The sequence below is a fragment of the Ambystoma mexicanum genome, chromosome 2p, assembly GCF_040938575.1.
Source record: "Ambystoma mexicanum isolate Mex_15411 chromosome 2p, UKY_AmexF1_1, whole genome shotgun sequence".
Classification (NCBI taxonomy): Eukaryota; Metazoa; Chordata; class Amphibia; order Caudata; family Ambystomatidae; genus Ambystoma; species Ambystoma mexicanum.
Genome location: NC_090923.1, coordinates 1,341,519,282 through 1,341,533,973, shown reverse-complemented (window position 1 = coordinate 1,341,533,973; position 14,692 = coordinate 1,341,519,282).

Genomic DNA, 14,692 nt, shown 5'->3' with positions numbered 1-14,692 from the left:
TCATTCTACAACTTCCAGATGAAAAAGGAACTACTTAACCACACGGGTGTGGCTGGTGGCAGGATACATACCTTCAGTGGAAGGATACATACCTGGGACTACTTGAAAGGCTATTTAAGCCACGCCCAGACAGCAAACCACGCTTCTCTTTTCTTGTCTGTTTGCAGGTGTTCCGGGTGCTGGCGGCGTGTCAGGAGCCAGGATGCAGGAGCCGACTCGGTGAGCGTCCTGCTGCTGATGCAGAATAACGCGAAGCACGTGTATTCCATCGGCGTGGTTTAAATAAGTCCACCCAAGCATTATTACACAGTTTATCAATATGAGCCCGGCGCCGGGACTGAAGTCCTTTATGAGCCTGGCGCCAAAGGCGCCAGGACACGGTCCAAAGGGCCCCTGTAGGGGTCTGCTGGGTCCGGAGATGTGGAAGAAGGGTCTGCTTCCTGGGGCGCTGGGCCAGTCCTGGCTCCTCGGGAGTAGTGCTCATGACAGATACGCTTGATCATCTATCTAGATGACATTTGCATAATGTGTCAAGACAAAGAGATAATCCGGAAATGGGTAGACTCCACAATAGATCTGCTATGCCGGTTGGGTTTCTTGGTGAACTCAGAAAAATCCATCCTTCAACCCGAACATACCATGGAGTTTCTGGGGTCCATAGTGGACACCACTCGAGGGACACTGAGCCTACCTTTACCCAAGGTGAACATCAAAAAAGAAATGGGGAACACGCTAATGAGAAAAATAATGTCGCTGCTGGAGATAGCCAGACTGGTGGGAGGACGCTTGGCGACTTCAATCCGTGCGTTCTTCACAGGACCACTCCACTACAGAGCTCTGCAGAGATTAAAGATTCAACATCTCTGGAGGGGCTTATCTCACAAGCAAAAGGTGCCCCTATCGCAGGAGGTGAAAGAAGAGCTGGAGTGATGGCTACAGCACATGGAGGCATGGAATGGGAGAGCAATATTTGGCTCGTCCCTGGACCTATTAATAGAGTCTGATGCCAACAGATGGGGATGGGGAGCCAGATGTGGAGATTTAACGACAGGAGGAAGATGGTCAGACAAGGAGTTGGATCTACACATCAACTGCCTAGAGCTACTTGTGGACTTGTTCTCAGTGAAATGCTGGACACAGGAGAGGGCTCAATGTTGCATTCTCCTCAAGATGGACAACGTGTCCGCAGTAAGATACATAAACAGACTAGGCGGCACAAAATCCAGGATGCTGGCAGAACTGATGAGCTTCTGGCGCTTATGCCTCCAGAGGACGCCAAAATAAAGTACCCGACTGGAACTCCAGGATCCTCAGAGATGCCAGCGATTGGAAACTGGATAAGTGTTCCAAAAACTGATGGCAAGATGGGGTCCATTTAAGAGAGGGCTATTTGCATCGAGGTTGAACAGACAGATACCTTGTTTATTCAGTTGGTGTCCAGATCCGGAGGCGACGGGATGCATTTCTACAGACTTGGGGCCCGTGCTTGGAGTATGCATTCCTGCCATTTTCAATGATGGCGAGAACGCTGGCCTAAGTGAGGAGACAACGGGTGTGGATAATTCTCATAACGCCGGCATGGAGGGGGCTAAGCATGGTTCCAGATCTGCTTGAGATGATGATCGACAATTAGATTGCTTTTCTGAGGCTCGACCTGATCATTCGGGACCCTGCGGGGGACAGTCATCACATGGTGAGGTCAGGCAGTCTCAGCCTCATTGCGTGGGCAATCTCGGGGCATCCTGGTCTAGCCCTAAAGGAATGGTTCGGTCAAAATTTTGTATTGTCCCTATGGGTCGGCCATGTGTTTTAAGCCTAAGTCGCTCGATTTTAGAAAAATTTCCTATGGACCTTACCTGAGTTTTCGTCCATTAAACGCACGCGAAAACAGGCATCAGGGCACTGCCATTTTGTGATAGTCCTATCACTTGCCCCATCGCCCTGGCTGACCTGCTTTTGCGGCACTAAATCGTATCCCCCGCCCCTGAGCCTGAAATTATCAAAACATTCATATTCCCTGCCTCTCTCCGTGACGTTACTGTGCTGCGTAGGCAAACGCGCCCAGTCGTCTTCTACGCGACTTCACACAGAACCCGGAAACCAACACAGATCAACTCACAACAAAGCGCGCCACAATTCGGAATAAGAAACTGTACTTTCAAATCAAACAGCAACACGGTAAATTTGGTAAAGTACATTTATTTAACATTAAATGTTTATAGAATATTCAGCAATTGACATATTAAATCGGAATGTCATTTTTTTTCTTTTCTCTCTATCCGCAAATTCTGTTACGTTTTATTGTGCGTCACACGCTGTTACTTTATGGTACACAGGGTGTTGGTTTTCGTTAAAAGAAGCACTTTGGTCGCACGGTGAACCACAAGGCTGTTTCATCAAGTAGGCACTAGGCCAGCGTAAAGCTTGATATGTTGCTTCTAGCCGCTAGTACCGCGTAAAGGCGTATGGGCCCATGACGATCGTCCCATAAGGTCGTCAAAGTGGGGCAGTTGATTACGATAAGCTGCAGCTGGCGGTTGAAGAAACCATCTGGGTCTGAAACTGGTGGCAGTAGCAGTAGGGTAGGATATACCTGTTTTGAAAACATAAAAATTATAATTAGTCTCGCCAGCCGATCTTTATTAACATTATTCATTTTATTTATTACGGCCGATCTGAAACTATTTGCTTTCAAGGATAGTGCAATGGAGTATGTTCGGCTCTAAAATCAATACGAAAACTAACAAAATAAATCGAGGTTAACACACAATGAGAAACGACTGTTTGTCTACATGCGTGTGGAATGTGGACCTGCATGCCCATGTGCCCGGTCCAAAGACGATCCCACAAACGTTTTACTTGCTCTTCATTCATTCATCCATCCATTCATTAATTCTTCATTCCGGTATAAAAGCGTCTAAAGAGTTACTTACATTATATTTGCAGTTTCCATTGTGTCTCTGCGTAATGCAGTCCGTAAATCCCACTGTGCTCTTGACAACGATTTTTCATATACTGAACTAACATGAAACTCGGTCTAGTTTCAGAATTTTCTGCCTTATCGTCTTTTACGTTATTGCACCCCTCCTTCAAATGAAGTCCTTTCGGCATGGTCCCTGTCTCTCAAGGTCAAAAAACAAAAGAAACTTATACTGCCAGTGTGAGTTGTGGGCCTCTTCAGGCCGCCAGCTGAAAATCAAAGCCGCTGACCTTCACTCTAAACGAGCATACATTCTTACTTTGCAACATCCCGTAGTAAAGCCATCTGTGAGAACTTGAATTTTCGAATCCATCTATGTACTAGCCCTCAATGTGCAAATGTTAACTGGCTTCTCTCCCATCTGCAACGCCTCGCTTGGCGCATCCTGAGGCCCCCAATTTTGTCCTTGTTGTCCGCGAGCTTTGCAGCCCTAGAGAACCATAACTATGGAGACATTGACTTTTTGGGGCAAGGTCAGGGAAAGTATACCTTACCCGAGGAGTTGAGTTGAAAGTGAGATTTATTGTTTGTTTTATTATTTGCAATACGCAAGCCTTGCAAAACTTAGTTACAGCAACAAAAATATATACATACACATATTGTCAAGGTCAGCGATAGGAGGTGAATAGAGAGAAGTCAAACATGACACCCAGGTTGTTCGCCACCCAGTATGGTGATGGGAGGGGTTCGGGTTAGCATACTTTGTATGTACACTGTACAATAACATTTATTTACAAAAAGACAATCATATTACAATTATTTAAACCGGGATTTGTACTTCACAACTAGCTCTGCTTTGGGTGGACATGGCACAGTGGCAATGTTTGGTGGCATTGCATCAGAGCTCTGCACCGCAACGTTCAAAATTCCATATCTGTGCTTCTCGAGTAGAGCAACAATAAGGCTTTTTACAAAGTCGAACTCCATTTCCTCATAGACTGGTTTGATGACCCATTGCTTACTTCTTTTAGAAAACACCTTAGTGTAGCGAGGCATCCTTACATTACCCGTAGTCCTAGATTGTTCACGGCAGAGATTCTCGTTATGGGCCAAGACCGCAAGTGGAGTCCTATGTTTCATGCCCTGTATGCTGAAATGCAAGCGCTTTGGCCTGTACTTTAGGCACATATTGTGGAACACCTCCAAACCTCCTGTGTGACAGAATTCTGTCCGTCCCCTCAAATCTCTTGATAGAGTTTTATCGAAAACAATCTTCTCAATGGCTTTGTGTGTCGGAGAAGATGGAATCAACCACTTCTTCTTCCTTGCCGCCTCTGGGGACAAAGGGCCATGTTCACATTGGTTTTCTGACCAGCTGTGAACGTTGGTACAGTGGTGCATCAGTGACCGCCATTTTTCAAGTAGTATTTCCACTGACCCTTCACAAGTTTTGGAGCTCCACCAAAGATGGTTGCTGATAGACTGGGACCACTGTGAAATACTTTCCAAACCTTTTTTTCCCCATGCAGCTGAGATTTTCTTATTGATTTAGCAAGATTCCATACATCAAATTGATGTTTAATATGTGGGAACTGCTCTCTCATTGTCTTGGCAATTGAAACGTGTCTGTCCGTGGCTATGAGGTCGATGTGCATTCCCCTCGATTGTAGATATTCCACTGATTTTATAAATCCTAGTTTCTCCATGGCCACTGAGGATGTACATTGTGTTACCTGCACGACCACCAAACTCACAATTTGTTTACTATCCATGTCCTGAAAGTGGTAGGTGCAGTACTTGGCAGAAAATCCAGGGCTGTCGCACTGTCCATCGCCGGCTAGCCTGAATCGTTTCCCTTCGAATGTACTTGCTAGAGACAATTGTTCAATTTTCTAAGAATCACTAATGGCCGGAAACAGATAATCATGTTGGTATTTGTAGTACTGCGTTTTAGAAATGAAATGTCCCACAAACTGAAAGAAAGACTCTAACTTTCTAAAACTGGAGCCACTAAAAAGGGATGCAGCTGCACACAGTAGATTGCCTGCTGGCAGTTTCCCCAGCATCGGTTGTGCAGACCATGAGAACGTATGATTTAATCTACAGGCGGCATGTATTTTGATGTCACTGCCTTGTTTTTGACGAGTCACATGAATCAATGGCTTCCCACATACTTTCCCTCTGATGGAATGCCCACATTTCAGCATATTTATAATATCCATCAAACAACTGTTGAATACTATGTATTTGCCCTCTTTCATTAGACTGTAATCCGGCATTACACTTGTTTCGGACTGCATCGTTGAGGACATATCAGCAGCATTGAAAGAAATATCGCTGATATCAGGTTCTGATGCGTCGGTCAATGCTGCTGCTGGTTCATTCTCTGCCATTTCAACATCTGTTACGTCAACATTGATGGGAGAACACAACAATGTCGACAGCTTTTTTGGTGGCAATTTTTTTGGCGGGTGTAAATTGTGTGAATTGATCTGCGACTACTTCCGAGCCATCCTCCATACATTCAGTATCATCTTCTTGTGGTGGTGCAGTCGCACTGTAGCAATGGTCCATTACAACTTTACTGGATTCTCCGGACACATTATTTTCATGTTCTGGCCATTGATATGAGCATCTCTAGTCTCAACACACGGCGTCTGAATTAATAGTTCCTCCATAGTGTAAATGGTCTGGCAAGCAACATCTCTTCACTGTCTGTGTATGTATAGTTCGTAGACCCACGGGTAACTACAGGACAGATTGGAAAAGGGATGTTCAGTTTAAACACAAGATAAAGTATAGTACAATTGACTGGAAAAAACATAAAATAGTCCCCAGCACAAAGAAATTCTAAAGTTATGACCTGTTTGTAACTAACCTTATTTTTGTTTCTTTTCTTTGCAACTTTCTTGACTCGACCTTCAACATCTGCACGCTGTAGCTCTGATTCGTTTCTGCATCTCTTCCCTTCCTCTTGCGCTGCAACGACTATATTTTCTGTATCCGCATAGACAGCACGGAATGAGGCTCCATCGACTCCCTGAAACATAGTACTTTCATTACTATGTATCACAATTTTGATAACATAAAACACACGTGAGGACGAACACACAGGTACATCTCAATAGCTTAACACGAATTAAACATTGTGTAGAACAATCAAACGACAAGTATTCGAGCTCTGATGACCTAGTTCCATGGAACTGTCAGTATCCATACCTCTGGCTCTGCATGGACTGCCATGAATGATTGTATTGGAGAGGAGGCATCAGCAACTCCCTGAAACACAGTACTTGCATTAGTATGGTTTTCAATATTGTAAACATAACACACACTTGGGGTCGACGGCACAGGTACATATAAAGAGATAACCACAAATGATGCATTGTCTAAAAGAATCAAGGAATATTTAAATATGATCAGATTTAATCGACTTATTTCTCCGATTTCTTTACATCTGCATCATCTAAATGGGATCTTGTGATTGTAGTGGAAGCTCCATCGCCTCCCTGAAACACAGTACTTGCGGTAATAGGGAAGAAAGTATAGCAAATGGAATCACTTTATATGATCACGCTCGATGGAGCTGTCAGTATCCATACCTCGTGCTGCTGAAGAATATCTATGGATGTTGTAAATGTGGTGTGCGCTTCCGAAAGCTGTTGCGCCGATTCATATCCGCATGGTCCCGCTTCCACTTCCCCTGGAATTACTTGAATGTCAGGCTCTGCATCAAGTGCGTAGGTTGACGCTTCAACAACTGCCTGAAACATAGTATTTGCATTAGTAAGGATTACAATATTGAAAACACAACACACTCTTGGGGTCGACCGCACAGGTACATATCAATGGCTAACCACGAAATGAAACATGGTGTAGAACAATCAAACGACAAGTGTTCCAGTCCTGATGATCACGGTCGATGGAGCTGTCATTATCCATACCTCGTGCTGCTGAAGAACATCTAGGGCTGTTGTCAATGTGGTGGACGCTTCAGCATCTCCCTGAAAGACAGTACTTGCATTAGTATGGATAACACTAATTATAACTGAAAACAAACACCATGGGACGACAACTAAGGTGTATATCAATTGGAAAGCACTAACCAAACAATTGGGAAAATAATCACACGATACATAAAAACTAATACTTCACATGCATAAAACAAGTCTGTAGCGGAATAGCCAAGTATGATTACCTGATACGCGCTAGAAGTGGTTGATAACTGCGGGCACGTCACGGATGTAGAATGTTCTTGCTTCAGATTTAGTGGATAATCAAGCAGTTGTAAAGGTAAATTATTGTTTGATAATGAAATGCAAATATTAAAAAATTGCCATGTAAACCGACAGAATACTTGAGAATAATGCTATTGAAAGTGCGCAATATAGTACAGTTCCCTGTGCCCATAAATAGATTTCCGTTGGGGGTTATAAAATCGAAAAATAATTTATTGATAAATGTCATTATTCAAAAAGCTATACACTCATATCAATATCGAAAGTATTACAAGGGACACAACACCTAAAATATCAATTAATCAATTCGGCTACCTACACACTACCGCAAGGCCTAAAGCTAAATCCGGACACTTGACTCACCAGTGGTGGAATGTGGACAAATAGAGTTGGAATAGCGTTTGCAAGCAATTTTCGTGTCGTTTGCCATTTATTCTTCTTTGTTACCCAAGATGTGGCGTACATGTTCGAGGAAAAGTGCCGGCTGCAGATGCGGTATCGATCACTCCTCTTGTCCTCAAAGACTTGCTGGACTCTACTTTCAAGCTCTTCCGGTGGATATCCGCAATGTCTGACCCATTCTCTCATTCGATCAACAGTTTTAGGGAATACATACATTGTAGTGCCTTCAGATTTAGCATGGGTCTTCGAAGGGCAACCGCTAATCGAACAGGCAAGCATTGTTGAAAATTCTGAAAAGTAAATATCAAGATTATTATAAAACCTTGATGAATAAAATTGTCATAAAAAAGTAAATGAACCATACCATGTTCAATGCAAGGTTTGTTTTGTTCGCCGAAACTATACCAGTTCATCATGTGCGGCTTAGTATTTGCATAAGTTACAAACATAGGTTTTGGGTGGCTGTGCTGAAGTAAGGTAGCAGATAAGCACACACAGCAGGAAGTTCAACAAGAAAGAAGAGTAGGAAACTGTAGCTGTGAGCCCAAAGGGGCAAAAGATACAAAGGTACAAACAAACTGGATTCCCTCTTGGGGTGTATGCTGAAATGGGAAAGAGTGTTCCACGAACCTTAGGAAACTCCAGCCTTCTGCACAGATTGCTATAACAGAGGCCCACGCTGTATGCTCATGGCTGGGAACAACAGCAGTGGGCGTCTGCAACACTGAAAACGCGTCAAGGGAAGGGGCAGAGGTTGCCTGCCGGAAACCAACGGGCAAGCTCTGTACAAAGGGATTACATAAGACACATGAGAAGACAAGAACAGAAATATCCAGCGAAAAGGAAGTCAATGAGCAATCTAGCAGAAGGAAATGAAGGAAAGGCAGTTAGACGGAAGTAGATAACCTAAGGTGGAGTACAGAGGACTCAAGGAAGAGAACAAGGGAGCAGCAGTCAGGAAAACAGAAGGGCTGCAAAGTAGGAAGCAGGTCTGCAGTCAAGAGTGGCACTAGGTGCAGGCAAACTGTAGTGGACTGCGGAGGACTGTAGTAGGCAGCCAGGCAGGGAGCCCAGAGGACAAGGGCTGTAGGCAGCCGGAGTGAGGCAGGCTGCAAGGCAAGGAGCCCAGAGGAGCAGGGCCGCTGACTGTAGAGTGCTGCAGAGGACTGTAGTAGGCTGCAAGGCAGGAAGCTCAGAGGACAAGGGCTGTAGGTAGAAGGCAGCAGAGCGTGATCGCCTGCAATGCAGGGAGCCCGGAAGGGCACTGGATCAAAAACAGGATAATGCAGCAACAGGAACAGCATACAAAGTAGAGGGTCAAGGCAAACAGGAGCGGGGAGATCTCAAGATGCAAGACACTGTGCTCCTGCAGGCAGCTGCTTATATACAGCCCTGCCCTGTTCTGAGGCAGGCTAATTGACAGCACCTGGAGAAGCACACCTGAAGACAATCTGCCTCCTCCGTCTCTGGTCCTGAGTAGGTGGAAGCAGCGCGGGCCGCTAGAACTTCTGGGGATTGTGGTCCCAATAACGATGAATGAGTATAGCCAGGAATTGAGGACTGTTGCAAGGTGCATTATGGTAAATGTAGTTAGTTCAATAAAATAAGAAAGAACCAAAGTTGAACAAATGGAAATTAAAGACCAAGGCGTGAATAGGAGTTGTTCAAAGAGTATTAGGAGGATAAATGAGTACCAGGTAGTCCATGATGGTTGCCAATGCGTGCGCCAGTGGCGCGGGCATGACACTCGTCCCTTGGATGTTCTGTCTTGCACAAGAAGGAAACATGCTTACATTATAGACTGGACCCCCGAAGGATGCAATTCGATGACAATTGACACAGATGAAAATAAATAGATCTATTGATAGCATAACAATTGAAACTCAAGTCAATAGCAATGAGACCAATGACCATAGCACTATTGGGTACTGTAATCGCAAATAGATAATAAATGTAAAAATGACCGAAATATGACCAGAATACATGGCCTTACCTTGAACAACAAACAGTTGGATTCAGCAGTCCGAGCAGTATGTTGCAGGAGAACAGGTAGATGGCCACAGGTAGCACACTGACGAGTTTGCTCGAAGCGGTCACAGATAGCACGACGACGAGCAGATTAGCATAGATCTCAGTGCTTCTCAGGTAGAAGGTTCAGGAGTTGACTTGCAAAGCACAAAGATGTTCTCATGAGACATATCAAGTGGTTTATAAAGTATTAGAAACAGGAGTGTGTTTGTGAATGAATGACGTGTGTATGTCGTGGTATTATGTGGTTTGCAGGGGGGCGGCCTGCCTTAGGGGAGGCCTGCCTGGAGACACGGGCACTGAGGAGGCCATGTGAGGGATGGCCCCTGGGCGTGGGATACCTTTTGAAGTGTACATGCTGTTTGGCACCTTGGCCGTTTGCGGCCGTGACAGCCCCCCATGCCAGCGCTCATCCCCGGGTGCGAACCGCCTTTGATAGAGGGGGGTGGGACGGATGGGCCTGGGGCGTGTAGATAAGGCACAGGAAGACTGCTGAATGGAGACACACTTATGTGGATTGCAGGAGGGTGGCCTGCCTCAGGGGAGGCCTGCCTGGAGACACGGGGTCTGAGGAGGCCATGTGAGCGATGGCCCCTGGGCATGGGATACCTTTTGAAGTGTACATGCTGTTTGGCACCTTGGCTGTTTGCGCCCGTGACAGCCCCCCATGCCAGCGCTCATCCCCGGGTGCGAACTGCCTTTGATAGAGGGGGGTGGGATGGATGGGCCTGGGGCGTGCAGATAAGGCACAGGAAGACTGCTGAATGGAGACACACTTATGTGGATTGCAGGGGGGCGGCCTGCCTCAGGGGAGGACTGCCTGGAGACACGGGGGTCTGAGGAGGCCATGTGAGCGATGGCCTCTGGGCGTGGGATACCTTTTGAAGTGTACATGCTGTTTGGCACCTTGGCCGTTTGCGCCTGTGACAGCCCCCCCATGCCAGCGCTCATCCCCGGGTGTGAACCGCCTTTGATAGAGGGGGGTCGGATGGATGGGCCGGTGGGCGTGCAGGCAAGTGTGTGGGAGCGAGGGGCCATCAGGCCCCTCTCATCCTTTACTTCTCAGTAGAAACTCGGACCAAGTGCCTCCAGTAGTGGGTTCGCCCCTTGCCCTTATGTGATGTTAACTTTGGTTGACATTCGCGTAGATGGGACCACTGAGCAGGACACGGGGCATCCATTTTTGTACCCCCTTTCCACTCCATCTTGGTGACCAGGCCACACTGACCAGAGCACATGGCCCCCACCCTCGTTCCCACTCTGACTGGAAAACTCCAGAGGTATTTGCAACAGCTAATAAATGTAACACATCACTCTTCCTCTGAGATCACTGTCCTGCATGTGAACCAGCCTGAACTAAGCACATAGCTCGTTCATCTCCACAAACGTGTCCTTGCCCACGCACCCTCGCCAGTGGAAACTTACTGCCATTCTGACCCTGTGTCTCTTCATGTGCCAGACCACTGACCACGCCATGATGCCCACCTAGCAGATCCACAACTAACATTAGACCCCTATTGCAGTATATTGTTGCCGATCAATAACAAATGCCACATACCGGAGATTCTTGTGAGCACAGACTCACACTTAAAACAGTGTATTATAGTGGTCAAGACCCTTAACCTAAGGCCTGTATATCCAATGTTGATTGATAGTATAGATATGTGTGTGACTTTTATAGAGACATAACTGACTGAAAGACTTTGAACAAGTGTTATTTAGTGCATGCATTATTGAGAATATATTATGTTAGCTTAGATAGTGACCACCCTGCTTCACAGCGACCTGACCTTCACCCATTCGGAGCACAGATGTCTGACGTCCATCCTTGAATGGAGACACACTTGATTCATTTAAAAAATCGAAACAACCGTTGTTAAAATATATGTGGTGTTTTATTTTGTATCTTATTTTGATGACACAAAAATACAAGACTTTACACATTGTACAGGTCAGGTTGCAGCACATCGAGAGAAAATCCCCTGTACTGACCGCTGTCACCTGGGAAAGTTTCTCTTATGGCACAAACGGCACAGGCAGGTATTACTCTTCGAACGCGGTGTCCAAGCCTCCCGTGAAGCCACCATGTAAAGGAACGATAGGCCACCAGCCTGTACCACCTGTGAAAAGGAATGGAAAAAACTGTTTTTAAATGACCAAGATAAGTTTAATAAACGTTTGTTGTCAATGACAATTCTTGTAACTAATGGCATTCTGCTCGGAAAAATGCTATCTAGACACTGCACACTATTGAACGACTTTCATGCGTTACAATGATATGTATATGTAATTTTGGATATAGTAGAAGACCATGAAATAGGAGTGGCATGACAAGCAGAGTATACTTACTCGTTACTCGGATTATGAGGACGAACAGTTGCGCGAAGTTCGTGCATAAGCACCATCATTATCCTCAACACGGACCGTGTAAGGCAGGCTGCCCTGAAGTCTGGCAGCTCGGTGATGCATTGCGGTTGTGGCTCGCCTTCCGAAATGTAGGCCACGCATCCCGAGTTTTCACAGCAGCAGCAGTTCTCGTCCTCGGTTGGCATTAGCTCGCACCGATTGCATGTGCACCAGGTGGAAACACTGTCCATGCGACTAGGTCCAGGCTCTTCAGCTGTTCAATCGTCCTCCCAACTGCCGTCCGAAGACCCATTGTTTTCGCGTGTTTCCCTTTCCAGTAGTTCCTCCTCGGTATACTCGGTCTCGTACATGTAGGGCATTATTGTAGCCATTGTGTGTTAAACAAACTAAAATTATTTATAGCGGTGGTACTGGTATCTGTTCACACAGGCTACAAGCAACGAAGGTAGCTGACCAGAGCACAGAAACGAGTCACACAATACTCAAAGTAACAGAGAGAGAGGAATGGAATTGAAAATCTGCTGCTGTGTGTTGTGAAACGGTCTGTTTATAGTTATTGAGGAAAGAGGCGTCTGCCATTTCCATGGCGACACGTCATTAGCTGAAGCGCAGCGAATGTTGACACGAGACATGCTTTGGCGTTGTGAAATGGGCAATACGCGTCTGCTGATGACAGGCTCAGGGGCGGGGGATATGATTTAGTGCCGCAAAAGCAGGTCAGCCAGGACGATGGGGCAAGTGATAGGATTATCACAAAAAGGTAGCGCCCTGATGCCTGTTTTCGCGTGCGTTTAATGGACGAAAACCCGGGTAAGGTCCATAGGAAATTTTTCTAAAATCGAGCGACTTAGGCTTAAAAACACATGGCCGACCCGTAGGGACAATAACATTTTTTGACCAAACCATTCCTTTAACACTGAGGAGTCCTGGGCTCCAGGGACAAGGAATGCTTACAATCGGCAAAACTGGCGTAGCTGGTACGTGGAGAGAAACATGAATCCAGCTAGAATAGATGTACATGTAGCGAATTTCTAAGCACAGATGGCAGCACCGGGCAAAGCATACAGGACCATTTGTACAGCCTGCTATGCGAGATCAGTGGGACACACACAGGTAGAAGGTCTGGCAGTCGGGGAACACCCATTGATATGCAGACAGACCACCTAAAGTGATATATGACCAATTGTGGGATGTAGACGGTGTTGAGGATGTTTAGAACATGGCCGGATAACAGTGAATTTTCCAGGAGAGTTGTCTGCAAAAGTGACAATGCTATTATGTTTGACCATTTGAAGTTAATAAAAGATCCTTTACACCCTAAGGGGTAATGTTTTATATCTCAAATGAACAAAAACGAATCTGAGAACAGTAGGTTATGACTCATTACCGGTGCAACCCAAACTATGCCTGGTACAAGGTTTACAGACATACAAAGACATGATAATACATATGACCTCCAGGGGTATCACAACTGCTCATTGTGCTGAGGAATCTCTTTGAGGTGGTAGCTCCAGCAACCCTGGCAAGATGGTTGATATGGCTTATGAGCCAAGCAGGCACTGAAATTACGTGCTATGGCGCCCAATCCACGGGAGGCGCAATCGTGTCTAAGGCTTTTAATGTGGGTGCTCGACTGGAGGACATCATGAAGGCACAGACTGGTCGAATGAATCGGCATTCAAGACATTTTATTTCAAACCAATCGGAAAGGTGACAACGTTGGTGGTAAATAAGATTTGAACAAGCATAATCCAAGCCTCTGGGTCTTGACATAGAAATAAACCCAAGACCTTCTTACACTAATAGTCCATAACCAACTCCACAAACACTGTCCGCCATCTTAATTCTTCCTCTTTCTTTCGCTGGTCTTCCCAAATTTTGCGTCCCAACCAGTAAACTGTTAACTGTTATCGAACTCCAATCTGCAAATCACGTCCCAGTCTGTTATCCGTCATGAAACCTGAAATATAAACCACATCTCAGACATATTGTCTATTTGGGTGGGTAATTGTTCTACATCAAACATATGGTTAATATAATTGCATCATATATTACATCATAACATTTATGATGTAATATATATATAATAATTGTATTAAAGACATGGAGGCGAAGAATTATCCCACCCTGATAATCATGAGCAATCGTGGGTTTTCTCTTTCTGCCATTTGCGTTCTAGGTATTTGTATTGTCGTTTAGTGGTCTTCAACTGAGGAGTTGATGTAGAACAATTACCCACCCAAATAGACAATATGTCTGAGATGTGGTTTATATTTCAGGTTCCATGACGGATAACAGACTGGGACGTGATTTGCAGATTGTAGTTCGATAACAGTTAATCGTTTACTGGTTGGGACGCAAAAGTTGGGAAGACCAGCGAAAGAAAGAGGAAGAATTAAGATGGTGGACAGTGTTTGTGGAGTTGGTTATGGACTATTGGTGTAAGAAGGTCTCGGGTTTATTTTAAAGTTCAAGAACAATAAGAACTACTAAAGACTGGAACTACGTTGAGAATTGTCGTTTTTTGCTTTGTTTCACTTTGGTATTATTTGATGCTGCTTGAGAAAGTAAAGAGAAAGCCTAATCCTTGGCCTCTGTGTCTTTCTATAACTTGTATTGAAAATCTGAATAGACCATCCATGCACAGGTAAAGGAATAAAATGTGCTAAGAAAAGGCAGAGTACTGCCCCTTATTTATATTCAGAATAGCAGACTTCCCTATAGATCTCTGCATACA